Source organism: Zalophus californianus, chromosome 10, assembly GCF_009762305.2.
Source record: "Zalophus californianus isolate mZalCal1 chromosome 10, mZalCal1.pri.v2, whole genome shotgun sequence".
Lineage (NCBI taxonomy): Eukaryota > Metazoa > Chordata > Mammalia > Carnivora > Otariidae > Zalophus > Zalophus californianus.
In genome coordinates, this window is record NC_045604.1 from 68,176,945 (window position 1) to 68,197,906 (window position 20,962).

General features: G+C 57.5%; 1 protein-coding gene and 1 long non-coding RNA gene across 11 annotated transcripts in view; one reads left to right on the forward strand and one right to left on the reverse strand.

Annotated features, from left to right (window-relative positions):
• The window catches only part of CNIH3 (cornichon family AMPA receptor auxiliary protein 3), a 221,632-nt gene that overhangs the window by 74,403 nt on the left and 126,267 nt on the right, over nt 1-20,962 (reverse strand). The gene's annotated exons all lie outside the window — the stretch shown is intronic.
• On the forward strand, nt 13,154-20,471 carry LOC113932422. The gene is made up of 5 exons (XR_003523064.2): nt 13,154-13,205; nt 13,784-13,883; nt 16,220-16,302; nt 16,537-16,627; nt 17,252-20,471. It is a non-coding gene; the product is annotated as an uncharacterized LOC113932422 (long non-coding RNA).

Sequence of the window (20,962 nt, forward strand, 5' to 3'; positions counted from 1 at the left end):
ACATCCACACTGACAGGCTGACGCATCCCAACATCACAAGGACAGACCCCCCAGACCTCATCCTCTGTATCTCTTCATCTGGCTGTTCATCTGTATCCTTCATCACATCCTCTGAAAAACCGAGAAACGGGTTTCCCTGCGTTCTGTGAGCTGTTCTAGCAGATTAGTCAAACTCAAGGAGGGGTCTCGGGAACCTCCGATTGGTAACCACATTGCGCAGAAGTTGTGGGTCACCCGGGGACCTACCTACTACTTGCTGTTGGCATCTGAAGTGGGGAGCGGTGTCGTGGGACCGAGCCCTTCACCTGTGGGGTCTGCGCGTCTCCGGGTAGACAGTAGCAGAATGGAGTGAAATTGTAGGACGCGCAGCCATGCGGGAGAACCTCCACCCATCAGGTGACCAGAGTGAAGTGTTGTGTGTGAGCAGGAGGGGAGCTTCCATGGGGGGATGGAAATGAAGTTTTTCTTCTACAGCTGCATCCCCCACACCTGGATCGGGGCCAGGCACACAGTAGTTGCTCAGTACGTATCTACTGAATGAATGAATGAATGAATGAATGGGTTTGCCTGTCTTTGTATCCCTGGCCTAGCATTTGTGACAGCTGGTAAATCAACGCACGAACAAAGCTGAAGGATTTCTAAACTCCTCAAGACACTTCCACAAATACTTCATCGGCTCATCACAACCATCCAGCCAGCGCTCCCTGCAGACAAGGTGGGGGCATCCAGCTACCCCACACGGTCTTCCCAGGTGGGGATGTGCACGCTGAAGGACAACTTTTCTCTGCCTCAGCATTGGAGCCCGGGGGAATCTGGTGTCGGGGAGGGTGGTCCCCTGAGGCAGGTCCCAGATTCGGGGCCTCCGTCCAGACTCGCCAATTAACTAGCGATTTACCCACATTCAGGAGTGTGTAAGGATACTCTACCTTACAAAAAAATTATTTCAGGTGCTATACAAAATAGTGGAAAATCAATGAAAATAAAAATTAGGGCCAGAAAAGAATTCAAACCCGAATAAAATGAGAAAGTTGCAAGGGGGAAACACACCCTTAACCCACACGGAGACCCTAGGGCCCCGAAGAGCCAACAATCCAGATCTCTGCTTCCCCAAAGCGAGTGTGGAAAGAGAAACCCATGGCACAGGTCACAACGTCCATAAAAAGGGGTGCTCACTCGTCAGAGAAAACCAACTGCCCCCCAACACACACACCTAAAACTGCTCACGGCACCGATCTTAGCACAGAAAGGACTTGGACTTCTGACCGGAGCCTCTCTCAACGGCTGAGAAACAGCACAAGCGTGTGGCCCGGCAGAAACCGCGATGGTGAAAGCAGGTTTTACGTGCTTCCATAATCTCCCCCAACCTACCTCCCGCGAGGCGCTGCTGCGGCCGGCACTCAGGCAGGAGGAGGCTGGGGTCTCCAGCAAAGACCAGGCTTCTCTCTCCCGCCTGGATGTCCGCTGTCCTTCCACCCAAAGGTGAGTCTCCACTTACCCCCCCGGATGCCTCTCAGCCCTTCTCCCTCCTGCTCTCCAAAGAGTGAGCCACCTGGCCCTCCTGCCCGCTGGCTGCTCATCACCTTAGGCCAAGGGGAGGCGCCGTGGGAGACTGCGGGGTCCTAGCAGGGTACCCAGTCCCCGTTCGTTCCCTTCCCGTTGGACGGGGCTCAGGGTCTCTGCTCCTCCGGTCGGGGACTCCCTCAGCCCCGTGGTAACTGCCCCCTCCCCTCGCCTCTTCAGACCTGGGGTGGGAGCCGCCTCCCTCGGCCATACCGGCTCCGTCAACGGCCCTGCAAGCTCTCCTCAGTTGCCCCTGGGAATGTGCCCTCTGTCTTACCGGGACCCTAACTGAGGGAGGAGCCCAGGGCCCTCAAGAGCAGGCCTGCCACCTTTCCTAACAATCGAGTACGTACAGACTCTGGATACATGGCAGCACCTGAGCGGATGGCTGGTCCCAGCCACAGAGCACGGAATTATTTCACCCGGGAGATTTCTGAAGCAAGTAGTACTCATGACTGGTTGCTCTCCTGCTCGGCAGACTTTTGTTTGCTCCAACCCGTCATGCTGCTGTGCAATATCCGGCTTTGAACAACACAACCCACCGCCCCCGCCCCCCACCCCCGCCATGAATTCTCCAGGCTGAAGTATTTATAAGGCGTATCCCTAAGTAACTGAGGCCGATGACCTGCTCTGGGCAGTTACCGGATATGCACAATTAAACTTTGCAGGATGTCTGCTGATTCTGGTTCTATTATTTTTTATTTTTTTTAAGATTTTTTTCATTTATTTGACAGCACAAACAGGGGGAGTGGGAGAGGGAGAAGCAGGCTTCCCACCGAGCATGGAGCCCGATGCAGGGCTCAATCCCAGGACCCTGGGATCATGACCTGAGCTGAAGGCAGATGCTCAACCGACTGGGCTACCCAGGCGCCCATGAATCTGGTTTTAGAACGAGGTTTCAGACAATGGCTGAAAAAGGTGTCTATTAAGACCACTCCTCACAACCAAGAGGAGAAGGAAGATGAATCAGCAGCATAGAGAACATGCTCTTTATTTAAAAACAACAGTGGGGGCGCCTGGGTGGCTCAGTCGTTAAGCATCTGCCTGCTCAGGTCATGGTCCCAGGGTCCTGGGATCGAGCCCCGCATCGGGCTCCCTGCTCCGCGGGAAGCCTGCTTCTCCCTCTCCCACTCCCCCTGCTTGTGTTCCCTCTCTCGCTGTGTCTCTCTGTCAAATAAATAAATAAATAAATAAATAAATAAATAAATAAAATCTTTTTAAAAAATAAATAAATTAAAATAAAATAAAACAACAGCAAACTCCAGAGCAAGGAGGCAGGCATCAAGATTTATCCAAAAGGTGCTCCAAATCTCTGAGCTTAGGGTAAAGAAGGAAGAGGGGCTAGAACACAGCTGCCTTACTTTGTTCGAAATGGGTAACTGGCCCGGCCGGAGGCCACCTTGACATGCGACACGAAGCACCGGCACACAGAGTTCACACAGCTTCGCGTCCACAGAGGGGACGTCAACAGGTGCATTCCTGCGGGAAGTGCGCACAAGTGATCCATGAAGATGTACAAACACCTGACACCCAGCTGCTCCCCACGTACAACACTGATCTGAGAAACAGACCCACGGATTTAAGGAAGAGACATATGGAGTCTAATAGAGTACCACCAACTTCATGGCGAGGTCCTCCCAGTTTGAAACGTGATGGGCCAAGCAGCGCTTTAGGAGGAAAACAGAACCCAGTCAATGATTCGTTTCAGCTACTGCCACGTGGCGGGTCACTCAGCAGGGCCGACCCAGAACGCTCCCCTTTCCTCCAGTTGGCCTTCGCCATTCTCGAGGAAGGAAATCTCTGGGGAGTCCTCCTGCTTCTGCCTCGTGCCCACCACCTCTGCCCACTCAGCTCCCCCACACCCCCATCCTCCTACAGCCGACAACTGGCTGGAGCCCAGCCGACCGCAAAGGGCCGATGGCCTGGGTGGAAGGGACTCGGGTGCCAACCTCCCTGCTAAACTCAGCAGACCTGCTGGTGCACAAATCAGCCAGCAGCCCCTCAGGGACCGGAGCCAGGCTACTCCCCACTACCCTGTGTCCAGTCCCAGTCCAGGAATCCCAAAGTCACCCAGCCGCCTTGCTGGTCTGCCTCGGTACAGACACTGTCTGCCCCAGCCTCTGGCCGTCGGCCGCAGACCGGGAAGAGAGGTCTGGGTGAGGTCACTGGCCAGCTCCCTGCTCTCCTCCCAGACCCAGAAATTACAGGCCAGATTCCCAGCCCGATACTCCTGCTTGGCAAGAAGAGCCAGCAGGTCAACAATTTCATGAAAGTTTCTCAACCGGCGGACAGGCTAAGGAATGCAAATGCAGGTAACAACAAGATATCATTCCATACCTCTCAGACTGAAAGAGAAATTTATTTTATTTTTGTTTGTTTGTTTAAGATTTTATTTATTTATTGACAGAGAGAGAGAGCGAGAAACAGAGTACAAGCAGGGGGAGCTGCAGGCAGAGGAAGAGGGAGAAGCAGGCTTCCCGCGGAGCAGGGAGCCCGATGTGGGGTCGATCCCAGGACCCTAGGATCACGACCTGAGCCGAAGGCAGACGCTTAACCGACTGAGCCACCCAGGCCCCCCTGAAAGAGAAATTTAATTGTGCTGAGTGCTATCAGGGAGGCAGGGAGAATGGAACCCCACCCACTGCTGCTGAGAACGTGAACGTGTTCAGCCTTTAGAAAGCAGCCTGGTGGGGGTGCCTGGGTCCTGGGATCAAGCCCCACATCAGGCTCCCTGCTCGACGGGAAGCCTGTTTCTCCCTCTCCCACTCCCCCTGCTTGTGTTCCCTCTCTCGCTGTGTCTCTGTTAAAAAATGGATAAGGAAGGAAAGGAAGGAAAGGAAGGAAAGGAAGGAAGGAGGGAGGGAGGGAGGGAAGAAGGAAGGAAGGAAGGAAGGAAGGAAGGAAGGAAGGAAGGAAGGAAGGAAGGAAGGAAGGAAGGAAGGAAGGAAGGAAGGAAAGAAAGAAAGAAAGAAAGAAAGAAAGAAAGAAAGAAAGAAAGAAAGAAAGAAAGAAAGAAAGAAAGAGAAAGAAAGAAAGAGAAAGAAAGAAAAGAAAAGCCTGATGATACAAATCTGCACAGCCTGCACCCAGCAACCACCCCCCCCAAGGGACCCAGCTCACTGAAATGAAGCAGATATCCAAGCAAAACACGGGAAAAACCCTGGAAACACAGTGAGTGCCCATCAGTAGGAGGAGGATGGGATTGGGCCACGTGTGCAGCCTTGGGTCCGAGCCACCGCTGAGCCTAACCTGGAGGGGCTTCCTGGCTGCTACTCAGTGAGAAAAACAAACTGCAGAGAAATGGAAAAACAAAACGAAGACACACCCTTGAAAAGTATTCGTGTTTGTAAAGGAGCATGAGGGATCCTATGAAGGACGAACGCCAGGCTGTTACCACTGGTGCCCAGAGTACGGGGTGGGGGATGCTGGGGGGCACTGTGGCTGGAGGGAGCAGTTACGCAAAACAGCAACAAAAACCAGTTTAAGTCGTGGTAAAAAAAAAACAGAATGTTGTGATGTAATTCCATATAATTCCATTTATGTACAATTATGCACACGTATATTCACAGAAAGAGACGTGAAAGTCCTCACTGGATGGCTTCCTCACACCATTCCCATGCTGTTTGCATCTTTATAATAAGCATAAAATATTCATATAATCAGGAAAATACCGCACAAAGCTGTTTTACTAGGGTTTTTTATACCCCTACTTTTCTAACTATTGTCACTCCAATGCACTACTTCCAACCAAATAAACCACATCATAGCAGCTGCTGACTGCACCAGTCTCACTGTTCATTAGTTTTGAGCTGTGTGCATGTGTGTGCATGCCTGTCTATGTGTGCATGTGTGTGTGCATGTGAGTGCCTGTGTGTGCATGCCTGCCTACCTGTATGTGTGCATGTGTGGAATATCTCCCTCTCACTCACTCTCCCTCCAGCCCACTGCCATCTGAACAAGCACATGGAAAGCTGAGGACTTGGCACCCGAAGGACCCTGTCAAGCTGGTGTCTATACTGAACACATGGACTCCACACCTACTGCCTTGCTTTGCCCGAGGAGCCCAGACCCTCAGCTGGGCCGGTGGGGAGCTGTGCTGGGTCCGGTGGTACCAGTGGGGCTGCACCAGAGAGCCAGGGAGTCTTCTCCTCAATTACGATCTCAGGAGCTGGGTTCTCACAAATCTTTTCCTCGCCTCTTATTTCCAGGACGACAGTGTATCCAGCCTCTGAAACCCCACGTGAAGAGAAAACTGTTCCAATTGATACAAGAGTTTTGCTGTTGTGGCTACTTAAACTGGAACAGTTCTCCTTCCGTGTTCCCCAACCCCTCCCCAGCCCCACATGCACCAACGCAACAGACTGAGTCCCAGAGCCAAAAACAACCAAACCCAAGGGCAGCGGGGTCAGGGGCCGCCTTCCCAAGTAAGGCAGTGGGGCCGGGCCACTGGGCTCTGGCGCTCATCTGCATATGGTTTTACATAAAAGTGTATGTGGGCCTCGAAAGGCCTAATTCCAAGTGCTTAGGATTAAGTTGGTGAGTCTGTGCGGCTTCTCAGAAGCATGCATCCCGTTAGTCTCCCTGCTTGGTCGGGGTGCGGGGACACCGCCACCCGCTGACAAGCACAGCTCAGGCAGGAGATCCCTGGCCCACGCCCCAGACACGGCATCCCGAGCAAGGCTCCCCACTCAGGCCACAAGGATGCCCCAACCTCAGAAGCTGTTGCTGTGTGGCCGGCGTGGCCGCCACCCCGTGTTGGCAAATTCTCTTTCAGGACACTTGGGTTGTATGCAATGCAGAGCTTCAGCTGTCCCCCCCACGCACATACACACAGCACTTGGGGCCCACAGAACAGCACTTCTGTAGACACTTACACGTCATACCTGTGGCCCATGTGAACACCTGCGGCCCATGTGAACACCTCGAGGGCAGGAGCCACACCTCGCTTACTGGAAATTTCTGCCAATTCAAAGGCCTCAAAGATTCCGTGAAGCACAGGGTACACACTCAGTCCCCCTCCACTTGGATTTCCAATGCGAGAGAATAAAAGCAGTGTAGGGCAAGCCAGAGACGGGCAGCGAACCAGCCCGCCCCAGTGGAGAGCCTCCCCGGCAGACGCTGCATCCGGGGCTCCAGACCGGGGAGAACTGATCGTTTTGCAATGAACAGAGGGGTCCCTGGGGGTTTCTTTGCTTGGGCCAAGTTTCCCCCCGAGTTTCTGTGAAGCCAAACGAAGCCAAGTGGAGAGAACCCTAGTGGGTTGGAGGTAAATGTGCAGTTCGTTATTCATCCAATAAATGACATTGAGCATCTATTATGTACCGAGATTTCAGGTATATACCAGAAAATAGGTATATGTTGGTGTTTTTTTTTTTTTCCTATAGCTACTGTATCAAATTGCCACGAATGTCACCTCTTACCGTGGCAAGAATTCTGAAACAGGTCACACAGGGCTGAGATCAGGTATCAGCAAGGCTGCCTTCCTTCTGGAGGCTCCGGGGGAGAATCTGTTTCCTCACCACATCACCCTGGCCCTCCTGCCTCCTTTGCCAAAGGCCCTTCGTGGTTACATTGGGCCCAGCAGAAAACCCCTTCCCCATCTCGGTATCCTTAATTTAATCCCGTCTGCAAAGTCCCTTTCGCTACATAAAGGAACACAGTAGCCGGGGAACAGGCTGTGGGGATCAGGCTGTGGGGATCGCTGGGGGCCGTTATCCCACCTACCATGCCCTGAGCACAACATTCAGGGGAAGCCCGCCCACTTCCGGGCTGGCTGCCCGGGCCGGGCATGCAGAAAGAAAGAAACTCAAGGAACAAGGGGCCGTGGATTATTCACACTCAGGGTAAATCACCACCTCTGGGTCTGCCATTCCCCTCACTAACAGAGGGGCTGAGAAGCTCCTGGCTCCTCCCGCCCCGATCACGATCCCACTGCCTACTGGTGAAAGGTCGCCTTCCACCTTCCTCAGCTCCGTGACACCCCAGGGCATGGGGGCTAGGCAGTGCTAAACTCTGGATCTGAGCTTACAGGTGGTAGAAACTCCCACTCGCAGGGTGACCAGGAGCCCCAGGCTGCAGTTCAGCACCGCAGCTAGGGGCTGAGTCAGGATCCTTATACCTGCATCTCCTTGGGAAACCTCCCAGGGGAGGGGGGCGGGAAATGCAGATATTCCTATGGAAACAGCCGAAGATCACCTTAACGAGCTAACGAGCAAACCTCTCCCTGAAGCCCCAACACTGCTCTTCGCCCCTAAATGGCTCTGAAGACTGAGGATTGCCTATTCCTGTCTCTGGTGCCAACAGACATTTGATGAATGAGCACTCTACGATCTTTCCTTTGGTGAACCCACCCCTTCCCCCTCGTTCCACCACCACCTCTAGACGAATAACTCCCGGCTGGACATCCACACACCCTCCCCACCTTCCTCCAGACCTCAAGCTCAGCATGCCCAGGAAAGAGCTCATCAACATTCCTCTCCAAAAGCCCCCACCCGGCTCTGTGACCGGCACCCCTCAGAGGGATTCAAAGACTTCAGTGGGACTTTTAACTCATTTCTTATCCACCTGCCACTGATGCCCTGAGCTAGCCCGACCCCCCAGACCCTGCCCCTGTGGGTTCGCTATGCTGATCTGGGAGCACCGGCCGATGCTCTGACATCTCCTGACAGGCACCTTCCTGTCCCCACACCGGCTGCTTCCCACCTGCTTTCTGACCCCTCGACCACCCAGCCACAGATGGTGGGCTCTGGGGGTCTCAGCCCATCAGCCTTTGTCTTCTCCAGGATTGGGGTTAACACATATTTTCCCTAGTTGTTTTTTTAATAGACTTTATTTTTTGGAGCGGTTTTAAGTACACAGCAAAACTGAGTGGAAGACACACAGATTTCCCATCGACTCCCGGTCCACCTATGCACGGCCTCCCCATTATCAACGTCCCCACTAGAGTGGGACATTTGTTCAATGATGAACCCACATCAACACACTAGAAGTACCCGAAGTCCACGGCTCACAGGAGGGTTCACTCCGGGTGCCGTGCATTCTGAGGGTCTGGACACAGGTCTAATGACAGGTGTCCAGCATTATAGTGTCACTCCGAGTAGCTTCTCGGCCCTCGCAATCCCCCACGCTCTCCTGTTCACCCCTCCCTCCCCTGACAGTGGGCCACCCCTGATCTTTTCCTGCCCCCACAGCTTGGTCTTTTTCAGAATCACACAGGATGGAGCCTTTCCAGACTGGCCTCTTCCAAGAAACAAGCATTTAATTTTCTTCCCTGTCTTTCCATGGCTTGTTAGCTCACTTCTTTCAAGTTCTCCCAGGTGTCTGAGCTACACCTTCTCCTGGGGCTTCTGAGGCAGCTTGCTGCTCTGGTTCCTCTCGTGACCTTCAGTCTTGGGTGGCAACCTCCTGCTGCCGTGCTGGCCACGCCGAACCAAGTCCCCACCAGCAATGCTTAGCCACCTTCTGCTTACCTGAGTCCCCCAGCCCACAGGGCTGCAGGGGGTCAGACATTCCTGTCCCACCTCGGTCCCTACTCAGAGATCATACTCTGCAGACAAGCCACGCCTGGCTCCTGACGCGTTCTCCTGAATGCATCCTGACCATCTGGACTAATCCGTCCGTCCTTCACCTGCCGTCCATCTGTCTGGATGCTCCGGCCCACATAAAGGCCACCTCTCCATGATGCCGCCAATCAGATGGGGCCTTCACTGGAACCTCCGTCGCAGACCTCAGATGAAAGATCCCTGTCTTTCTCTGCCTTGTGTCCTGAATGTCCCAGCAGTGACCGACCAATGGGTGCTCAGTACGTAAGCATAAACTTCAACACGACCAGTTTGCCCGAGGACTGCCAGCACAGGGCTGAAAATCCGCCGTGCATGGCCAAGGGCGAGAGATGGTCTGACTGATGAACTAAACACGGCCCACGCTCTCTCGTCTGTCTCCCACGGCCTCGTGCCTCCTTCAGGGAACAGGAGATTCCTCCAGCTGGCGGGAGTGAACGGGAGTGCGTTTGGCGTGTGTCTGTCTTTAGGTGTCCAGGCTGGGACGGATGGCAACACAGGGTAGCCACAGGGGCTCCGAGCATGCCGCCACCTGCCAGACTGGGCCGGCCCCGCAGCAGGACCTCCATCGGGCCTCACTGCCCGCCGTACTTTGGAAATGGGCACATGGGAGCACAGAGATGGTGTCATGCAGCCTGGACTTCAGAGTGGGTTAGAAACGCGCCAGGGCTGGAGGCCCCGTGTCCCCCTAGTGGCGGCGGGTGACGCTGCGGCCTGGGGGGAGCGCCGGTCTCAGCTGACCACGAGGCTGTCGACGGGGTCAGGGGTCCACGCCGGCAGCCAGGAGAAACTTAACTACTGGACGAGAGCAAAGACAGAGGAGCAGGGGTCCTTAGGATGCCCTTCTCCTCCCCAGAGTCGTAGAGTTCGCGTCAATGCAACACACACACCCAGGCGAGCATCAGAGCCGAGGGGCCCTTGGACATTGTGCGCCCCATGCCCTCTCCCAGCTTCTGGAGTCCGGCTCCACAGCCACCACGCCAGTGCCAAAGTACCGGGAGAGGTGCTCACAGTCTCCTCCACACACTCAGCAGCCAGGAGCGGACTTGGGTCCTGCCTCTGTGGACTTTTGGTGGCAGAGGTCCCAGGGTCACCAGGCTCTGCCACAATCCAACACCGCACTAGAGTCACACGGCCATACCAACACCCACCAGCTTCAGAGACACCAGGGTCCCCTTCTTGCCTGGGCTCGCCCGCCATGCACCCCGAGCCTCCAGCCACAGCGTGCAGGCTGCCAGCCTTCACGAAGGCAGGCTCCCCCCTCGTTCACCAAACCTGCCCCTCCTGGCCTGGCTTCTGCAACTCACGGGCCTGCCCGGGTCACTGCAGTCGAGCTGACCTGTGGGGGTCAAGCAGGCCCGGGTTATGTGTGCATCTTACTGCCCCATGTCTACTTCTCTAATGTAGATGAGGCAGGAACCCCGTCCAAAAGATTCTGCGGCTAAGATGCTCTGTGGCCACCACTGCCCGGAGCACCTGCTCGGACCCCGCACATTTTCCCCAGCGCACTGCTGTCGCCTCCAGGGCCGGCCTTGTCTTGCTCCTCGGTTCCTGGGTGATGGCTGTGGAATGAGGAAGTGCGTTTGAGGACAGGACTGTACGAGCTACAAGCAGAGCGCGCACTCCACACGCACGCACCTGCTGCCAGCAGGGCACAGACGGCCAGCAGGACACAGACGGCATGCAGGTGCGTCCAGGACCCGCCTCGGAAGAGGGCTGCTTCCTGACTTGTGTGTTCAGCTGCCCGGACAAGCGTCCCTTCAGAGTCCTCTCGGACTTTACCGCCCAGAGCAGCGCCTGTTCACAATGTCCCCCTTCTCCTCCTGCCTAAACCCCAGAGGGCCAGGCTTTCTGTGCCAAGATGAGGCACCAACCACGTCTCGCTTTCCTTCCATCGGAGCTACTCATACACATGCGATTCTAGGACCACAAGAAATCAGAGACACTGACCATTCTCCTTAAAAACAAACAAACGGGGGCACTGGGGGCTCAGTCGGTTAAGCATCCGACTCTTGATTTCGGCTCAGGTCATGATCTCAGGGTCGTGGGATCGAGCCCCGCGTCCGGCTCCATGCTCAGGGGCGGAGGCTGCTTGTCCCCCTCCCTCTACTCACACACTCTCTCTCTAAGTAAATACATCTTTAAACATAAATAATAAAAACCGACAAATCTCTAGCTACAGAGCACAGAGAGCTTGGAATGGTTCCCGGGAGGCGAACCACAGCAGAGGGGAGAAGCAAGACGTGGCCAGGGGCCGTGCTGGGGGGCAGGCGGCCCGGGAGCAGTCTGGCTTGGCCACGCACTCCTGTATGACCACAGGCAAACCTTCTGTGCCTCCATGTCCCAACTGAAAAGCAGATAACTCTAGGATCTACATAACAGAACGCAGAGGACACGGGGTCCCTGCCAGTAGAACGGGGCCCGGAGGGGTCAGCGCTCCACCAGCACGACTTCCACGGCGATGCCCACACTCCACGGAACGGCACAAAACAGCCACGTAGGCCAAGCATCGCTGACACATTCCTGTGTCCAAACAGCACAACCGGCCCTCTTGCCCAAACCACAACCCCATGGGCAGGAATCGTCGGAATTGGGTGACTCGCATGCACCCGGAAGTTTGAGACCCGCTCATCTAGAACAACCAGAAAGAAACCCAGACGCAGGTGACAAACGGTATGGCAAGCCACGGGAGCAACAAGCAGCAGGCTTCCCAGGGCGCTCTCACCGACCGCGCACTATCCAACAGACGGACGGACAGATGGATGGACGGACAGCGGCCCACAGGCCTCTCCGCGGGTGGAGTGCAGCTGCTTAGCCTTCTCAACAAATCAACCAGCACCGCCCAGATTCGCCCCACTGACACCCCATTTGTTTTCCGTTAACTGCTCCTGGGGAAGGAAAGCGGGAGCCCGGTGGCCTCGGGAAGCCTCGGTGGGGACAGGCCAGTGACCTGTCCCAGGACAGAGGACAGAACGTGACAGAGGAGACAGCAGGGGTGCTGGGGGCAGCAGCCCGCAGCCTCTTACAGCCAGCCCCCGTCACTGGGGAAAGGCGCCCACGCTCCAAATAGGCCTGGGGATCCCGCAGAGGCCCCGCAAGACAGCGCTCAGCACTTCTCCCCCTCACACATCACGATGTGGATGCGTGCCCGGCTTCCTTTGGGGCCTGAGAACTCGGGCTCCTGGGCTGTGCTGGTGGCCGCACAGGGAAACCAAGGCAGGAAGGTGCCCACAAGGCCCTGAGTCTCCACGGACAGGACCGGGATGGAGAGCCAGGAAGCACTGTCCAGGGTGGCTGCAGGCCGGGCGCCCCGGGGCCTGGGACGAGGACAGCGTCACTAAGAGTGGAGACCCCAGAGGGGCTAACAGGGGACGGGTGCTGCGCAGGTCCAAGGGGCGCAGGTGGTCATGTTTGGGCACTATTCCCAGGAAATGCCTGGCGGGCGGGGCGGGGGGCCTTCCCGTCCACTCCCCTCCCCTCGTAACGGTGCCCAGCCCATCCTGCCCAGGGCTGAACCCCTCGCCAGGCAGCAGGTGCCACAGGTCAGGGCAGCGGCCGGGGCCACCCAGGTCACCGGGAGGCTCCGCCCAGGCCCGGACCCTCCCCCCGGCGCCTCAAGGACACTAACCGTGGCGCCAAGCCCCAGCGACACTGGAGTGAGCCTCAGAGGCCCACAGGAACGGCGCCTGCCTGAGCAAGGAGGCAAACACAGCACCAAGTAAAATAATTCAGAGTGACCCCAACTGAAAGTCAATGGTTTCGCAGGAAACCGGCCACCTCGACCCGTCCTCACGCTGGTCCTGCCTCCTCCACCGTTGGATCTGCCGCCTGGGAAATGACAAGCAGAGGCCTGCAGCCCACCCCAGCCGTCCCTGCCCTCCCTCGGGCGATGACACGCACAAAGGATGTCTTGGCAGCTGGTGGACGACGTCCCTTGGGCTCAGAGCCCCCAGCACCCCTGGTTCACAATGGTGGGCGGGGCCCAGAAAGAGTTTCCGAGTCACCTGGCCCCCCGGCCCCTCCCAGCCTGAGCACAGACACCACCGAGCACAGGGCACCTCGGAAAGGCACTGGGGATGCTGAGGGGTAAATAAATGACTCAGAGGATCGCCGGACGGAGAGACAAAGGGCTCGGAGTCTGAACCACCAGAGCACAAGGGGGCCCCCAAGACACTGTGGACACCAACACCGTTCACAAGGAAGCCGCTCCTGTCAAAGTGCCTGTCGTACCTGTTGCTCAGGCTGGGAGCAGTGAGGCGCTACAGGGGGGTGGGGGGCGGGCAGAGCAGAAAGGGGCCTCAGCTGTCCCTGCAGATGGAGAACCAGGGGCCAGAGACTGCGCTGAGGCCGTGGGTGCGAGCCAGAACACACACACACACACATGACAGGGCCTGGGGGCTCCAGCCGCTCTCACACCAGCACGCAGAGCGACAGGAAGCTACGGGCCGCACACCCCGCTCACCTAAGCCCCCCACTCCCACAGAGACCCGGAGGGCTTGGGGGGTGGGACGAGGGGACACCCCCCAGGAGTGAATCACAGTATCATCAGATAGGAGGATGTCTTCTACTTGAACGTCCACTTCAAGGGGAGGCCGCGGCCGTTCCCGTTGAAGACAGAGGTCAGAGACCAAGGTTGTTCACTGAGCCTTCTCTTCCACCCCCAGGGTCCTCGCCGGGAGGAGAGGAGAGTCTTAAGTGGGGAGGACAACTCACAGACCAAACAGCCAGGAGAACACATTTCCACAGCAAGGCAGTGAGCCCCGGGTGAGAGAGGACACGGCCTAGGAGGAGCTGTGAGCTGGGGGGGACACACGTGGGACTGAACGAGGGTCCCAGAGAGGAGCGGTGAAAGCTGTGGTGTCCTCTGAGGCCACCTGCAGGGCCGAGCCTGGATCTGCCCCAAGGCCTTCTGAAAAGCCACGTCGGGCGGGGGGGCGGGGGCAGTCAGGCAGCCACGGGAGCCACTGACCCTGCCACCCCTCCTTTTCCAGATCAGGAAACGGAGGCTGGTAAAATCAGGAAAGGCAAAGCAGAGCAGAGCTCTGGAGCCCAAACTCAGAAGCTCAGGCTTGACACGGGTGGGGGCAGGAAAGATGCACAAGGAGGGGAGAGAATCCTCCCGGCTGTGGGCACGGGCATTTGGGGGCAGGGCTGGCCCCCCGGAATCTCCCGGTCTCCCCCACAGACATCACCCCCTGTCGCCAGGCAGCTCGGCCTCCCCGGGACAGGCTGTGCAGCCTCTCTGGGGTCTGGAGCCTCCGGCCAGCCCCACCTGGTCCCCCCGCATGCTGGCAGCTCCGCAGGCCCGGCTGCGTCCCTCTGGGGCGCGGTGTCCTCCCCACGTGGTCAGGAAGAAAGAGCGGGAGAGACTTGGGTCATGCTCAGGAGCCTCTAGAAACAGCAAATGCCGTTTGCTGGTTTTCTTGTTCCTCCATTCGAAAAGCATCGAAGCCACAAGCCAATGTGACTGTCGACTGCCAGACGAGGGTCGCCGGTGCCACGGGCAGAGAGGGCCGCCGGCGGAGCGGCTGGGGTGGGGCGCACGCAGAACATGTCAGCCGGCCAGAGGGGGCCACTGAGAGGCCGGGGGGGCCACCGAGAGGCCGGGGGAGCAGAGGGCCTCCGGGAGCACCAAGCTCGGGGGCTGGTGTGGAGTCACCCCACAGCGTGAGCAACAAGACCTCCACCGGCCACTTGCTGACCAGCCAGCCACGACCCCACTCAGGACCGCGTGTCCTTTAAGACCACTGGGTCCGAGGACAGACAGCACCAGAAAGGGACAAAGGGCGTGGCCCCGATGACGGGTTACAAGGACTGGTGAGGGCCAGCGAGGGCACATGCTGGACCACACTGTCCTGCAGGAAGGCGGTGTTGACGCGGTGGGGAGGGGGGCCCCTGATTCAGAACACCGGGGCGAGGAAAGACCCCCCTGTTTGACGATGGGAGAGGCCACGACCCGGAGCGACGTGGAGGGACTGCCAGGACCAGTCGGGGACTGCCAGGACCAGTCGGGGACGGCCCGCAGGGGCAGCGCTCTCTACGTCGTGCTCCAAATTGGGACCGCTGTGTGCCCGCCCCTCGGATGCACAGCTCTGCTCAGGAGGAGGCACGCCCCCCTCAAAGACAGACAGACAGACAGACAACATACATGAAAAATGCAAAACCATCCTCCAATGCCCGTCTTCCTCCGGTTCCGCGTTCCACTGGATGGGGGCGGGCGGGCTGCCGCATGGGGCCTTCCATCCCACCCAGACCCCACCGAGCTGCGGAGACAGCCCAGTACCCAGCCTGCGCCGTGGGAAGACCGGACAGACGCGTTCCTAGTCCTCGTTTCGGCCGCTCTAAAACACAACGGGGTGCCTTTTGCAAACTCCGGGCGGAGCGGGGGTTTGGAGCTACAACTGGCCCGGGGCCTCGGCTGTGTCCCATTGCCTCTCAGGGCTGACGGAGCCCGTTCCCAAACGAGAAGACTGACCCGATGACCTTGGGTCCCTCTTGGTGTCAGGATTCTAGCACTGGCTATGTGACTCCATCCCCTTCCGACAGTTTAAGTCAAATTAAAAGAAAACCCATCAGCAAGCAGGACACCAAACCATCCGTCTGCCCTGAATCCAGAAGCAGCGCCATCAGCCGAGCGCACAACAGCCCACAAGGCCCTAACAACACGGCTGAGCCCTTGACCCCAAACGCTTTACTGGCTTCAGTTTGGGTTTGTTTTATCGATTTCTTTTTCTTGAATGAAATGTTCCCCTTGGTGTTTGACATGAGAAAGGGGACACAGAGGGAGGGAGTCAACAAACTGAGAGTAGCTCCTAGTGGCCGGGGTCTTGCAGTGATGTGGCCAGGCGCTCCTCTGGCCCCTGTGGCCCGTGTCCTGCCCTGCCCCCAGCGCTCGGCGGGGCCCTGCGGCTGGGGAGGGACTGACTTCTGAAAACAACACACTCCTCCAAGAGCCATGTGTCCCTCGGCTGTAAGAATCCTGCTCCACTTAACTTTACTTGGCTCCTTTATGACGATCCCAGAACGGTGGAGGAACAATTTTAACAGGAGAGCCAGCACACAGCCTCGCTCTGGGCCAATAACATCCCCTCTCCCCTCAGGAGACAGCTGATGCCGCCTCCCGTTTGCAGCACAGACCAGCTTTTACTCTGTACGGTGGCAGAAGTAGCCGGCTTTGCTAATTGTAAGACAGTGGCTCTGGTGGGAGTGCAGAGGGAGCATGTTCAGTGGTACAGACAGGGCCTGGGAGAGGCCTCCCGTGCTCCGCTCTGCATGGAGCAGGGGACGGGTGCTCAGACGGTCAGATGTGGGGCACCAGGGGGATGTCTCAGGAAGAGGTGGGAATTGGGGGTCAGGGGCTTTACTTTTCCAAGATGAGAAGGAAGAGCTGGGGTTCACTTTGCCATTTATCCTCTAGAATTCAGGGCCAAGCAGGCTGGGAGACAGCAAACTGGCAAGACCCGGTTTTCTGATTCCTGATTCACACACCTGCGGCTCCCTCCTTCCAGGTGAGCAGGTGCTCTGCTAAATTCCTGCAAAGGCCTCCTCCAAGCAGACCCTGTGAAAGCCATGGGCTCAGAAGGCCAGCCATGTGCCACGGAGGCATGTCATGTGGCCCCCGTGGAATGCTTTAACGAAGAGAACGTGGAGACCCTCCTCAGGGGCAGGGGACAGTCATCACCCGGGTGGTCCAGTCCCCTGGCCAGAGCACAGAAGCCACGCATCACGTGCGTGAGCTTCCGCAGCTCCCCTGGGCTAACACGGCTCGGTGTCTGTGGCCCCAGGAAGCTAACCTCTGCTTTAGAGACAAGCTTGCTTTCTCTGAATATAGGGGAGGCGACAGCGACGCTGGAGAGCTCAGGGAGGGAACGTCAGCATGGTCTGGTCACCCAACATCTATGCCCCCTTCCCCACCGGTCTGATTTCCCCTCTGAGGGCAATCCCAGCAAGAGGGTGGGTCCAGGTGCCTGGAGACCCCACGACACCTCAACTCACTGCTCGGTGCAGCCAGTGGGGGCACGACCCACGCTGAGCCTAGGAGACTCTCTGTCCTCAGAAGCAGTAATTCAAGGACAGGAGTAGGAAGGCCAGAGACCCAAATCCAGGTGATTCTCTGTCATCTTGCTTTGCAGATCTGCCAGGCACTGTATGAGCCGAACACCCCCCTCTTCCCAGAAATGCCTTCGCTGATTAAGGGGGCCACAATGGATCTCTAGAACCACAGGTGATACATTCCCCACACGGAAGGCCGTCAGAAAAGAAAAGCCACAAACGGAGAACAGGGAGAGAACAAGATGCAGACAGTAAGCAGCAACAGAGCGGGATAGAACCCCAGAGACCACTGTGCTCAGCGCACGTGCACACACCCACGTGCACATGCTCACACATGTGCACGTGTGCAGACACACAAACCCTGCGTGTACATGCATGTACACACGTGTGCACACAGGCACGCGCACCCATGTGCATGGCCCAGGGAGGTGCAAGGGCTTCACGCCCACAGAGCAGTTTGTGGCCGAGCATCGCTCAGCAGCAATTCCTGCCTCAGGAGCTGCCAGCGCCTTTCCAGGGCATGACTTTTGGGTCTAAAACTGCCAGCCAGTGAGGGAAAAGGGTGTCAAGACCAAACACATTCCTCTCCAGTCATTTCTCTGCACTAAGCACATATGCCTTGTTGGCCTCCGCTCAATTCCCTCTGGAACCTCCAAGAAACATCATCCCGGGATAAATCACGCTCCAGTGATGATGAAGGGGCTTGAGGTGCCACTGCATCTGGTTCGATCCCCAACTGCAAATAAGGATTCTGCATCTCTGGGAGACCGTCTCCCCCCCTGCCGCCACTCTCCACTCCCGCTCCGTGGCTGTCACCAAGCCCGCCCTCCGTGCAAAGTGGCCGGCGTCAGCTCTTTGCCACCGCGCTCAGAAGCCCCATCACCAGCAGGATCCTCACCCAGTGGCCTGCCCAGGACGGGTGACAAAGCTCTGTAAGGATTTCAGGCAGGCCCACAGGTTTTGTGGGGCCTGCACCATTTCCCAGCGAACACACAGAAAGGAAGAAGGGGAGCGGGATCATCTGTCTGTCCGTTCAGTGTAGAATTTAGGAACAGTTGGCACAAATGTGTTCTCTTTGGCCCTGGTCTGCCTACCCCTGCCACGGATCCTCCCCAGCTGGCCACGCCTTGGGCCACAGGGCTCCGTCTCCACGTACACACACGTCCCAACTGGTCCCTCCGCCCGCAGCACGCCCAAGGGGCAGGCCGTATGGGGGGCACCCTGGAGCCGTGTCCCACACGCACGGGGTTCCCGCACATCTGTCCTCACACCTCCAATTCCCGCTTCCTAATCTCTGCGCTCCGCGGGGCTCGAATCACTGGGCTGTCTCCATGCCCGCAACCCCTGCAGTTGCTAATTCCTTTTCTCAATAAGCTCACAGAGCACATTTAAATATTTTTTTATCCAAGAGACAAATGTCTCTATTATATAGGGGACCATCTGGGCTTCTATAGCTAGCTGGCTATGTTGCTATCAACTCTTTTTTTAGGGTTCATGAATCAGTTGCCAATAAGAAAAAAAAAAAGGAAGTCAGCTCCAAGATTCTGCTTTCCTCCCCTGCATTTTTCCCCAGCGTCCAAATGGACCCCAGGCAGGCGCAAACAGCAAAGGAGCCTAAGGCTGGTGCTCTGGAAATGTCAGCCTCAAGTTCTCCTAGCCTCGGGGGAGGGAGGTGGTGTCAGCTAACTTCCCAGCCCTGGGGCCCTCCAACCGGGCTAAGTAATATTGTGTAGCCTCTGGCGGGTCTAGGATACACGCCAAGAAGACGGAACAAAAGGAGATCAAAAGCAAGAGAGGAAGAAGGACGGGAGGAGGGAGAGCGTGGTCAAGGCCCGGGAGCCCGATGCCAGGGACTCCTTATCCACCGCACACCTCGGAGCAGGCCAGCCCGTGGGAGCACCTGCGGGTGGCGGTAGGGAGCCGGGCTCCGGGCGCCAGGCTGCCCAATCCCAAAAGGGATTGGAAGGAGAGGCACATATTTAACGGGGATTCGTGGTGTCCCGGCCTGCGGTTCCTCCCACAGTGTCAGGTGTCATTCAGTCAGAAACGTGTGCCTAGCGCGGAGGACCCGGTCCAGCTCCAGTCTGGCCAAGCGGCTTCAACCCCACCCCCAACTCGGGCAGGTCCAGGCACTGGCCACCTGCAGGCAGGCCCGGGCTGGGGCTCTGGGCCACAAGCCCCCGGGTGCGGAGGGTCCGGGAAATGTCTGTCTCCACCGCCCCCGCAAAGGCATTCAGCCCAAACGGCAAATGGGCACGCGGGCACTCCCCGCCCCCCACACCTGCCATCAACCCTTCCCCCCGGTGGCACAGAGAAAAGCAAACCCATCCTCCCCAGAGGCCTGGCCAGAAAAGCGGGGGGTTTTCCCTGCTGTGGAATATTTTTGGTTGTGGTGGTAACTGTGTGAGAGACAGAGACACAGACAGGCAAGCAAACAGACAGAGGGCAGTTACAGTTTTACCAATCTGAGGGTCTTTTAAACCATTTTTGTGACTCAAGGGAGCTCAAAGGAGCTAGAAAATGAAGCCATCCTGTGAATCGGCCCGTGAGCTGACAGCCTCCTTGCCCCCGGCCCCCCACCCCCCCCCCAGAGGCCACCAAGGCCTCTGCACCTCCCGTCCACATGGGAGCATAAATGCAAATCGGGTTTTATTGAACGACGACGACATTCTCACCAGATCCCTTGGTCCCTCACTCCGGTGCGTTCCCCAGTTCTCAGGCAAATACGGCTACCTCTTCCTGATGAAGCCACCCGGGGCCCTCGCCCCGGCAAAGCCAAGAGCCGTTTACAGGACCCGAAGCTGAGACTTGAAAAGATACTCTACAACTGACTCGCCTAAAAGACTGAGGACCCCAGAGTAACACAGCAAAACAGAGCAGATAATTCCGCCCACGAGTACATTGGGGCGCTCGGAACTGTCAATGGTCGCAAGGGATAGCAGGCAGAGGCCACTGGCAGGGGCCACAGGTCAAGACCGAGTCCAGAGCCAGCGCAGCCAAGGCTGAGGACCGAGAGAGGTCTGCCTGTGGAAGTAGGGGAACCATAGAAAGTGAACGGAATCCCCACGGGATGCTGCGTTGCCGAAGCAGGGAGAACAGGGCGTCAGAGACCCCGGGCACCCGAGCTCTCCGCGGCGCTGCTCACAGAAGCAGCTGCAGGTGGACCCTGCAGAGGAAGGGACAAGCAAACTGTGAGATGCACAATGGAATGCCCTCCAACCCTAAGAAGTAACGAGACGGCACCTGCCCCCACACGCAGGAGTCTCCAGGGCGCCTCCTGGAGCCAGCCAGACGGACAGATGGACAGGACCCACTGGCATAAGGCGCCAAGAGCAGCCACGTTCAGAGACGGGAAGCAGGACGGGGCGTGACGGGGGCGCCAGGGCTGGGGGAGGCCATGGGGGGGGCAGTGGGGGCAGTGTTTCGTGGGGACAGGGTTTCAGCGGGGTAGGATAGAAAGGTCTAGAAGTGGATGGTGGGGGTGGTGCCTCAGTGACGTGAATGCACTTAAGCCGATGAAGCGTACCCTTAAACGTGGCTGGAAAATAGTCAATTCCACGTGACGTGTATTTTACCACAATAAACAATTACAGCTAAAACATGAGGGGAGCCGGGCAGCGCCCGAAGGAGAAACCGCTGGGCCAGGTGAGGTCCGTCTCCCGGTCAGGGAGCCAGGCCACCAGAAGTGCAGAAACCCAGGGGTCTCGACAAGGCAGCCTGAGTCTGAGCCAGATGGTGCCATGAGGGACGGGCCCAGTCCACCCCGCCTGGCTCCGCACCCCCGACTGGTG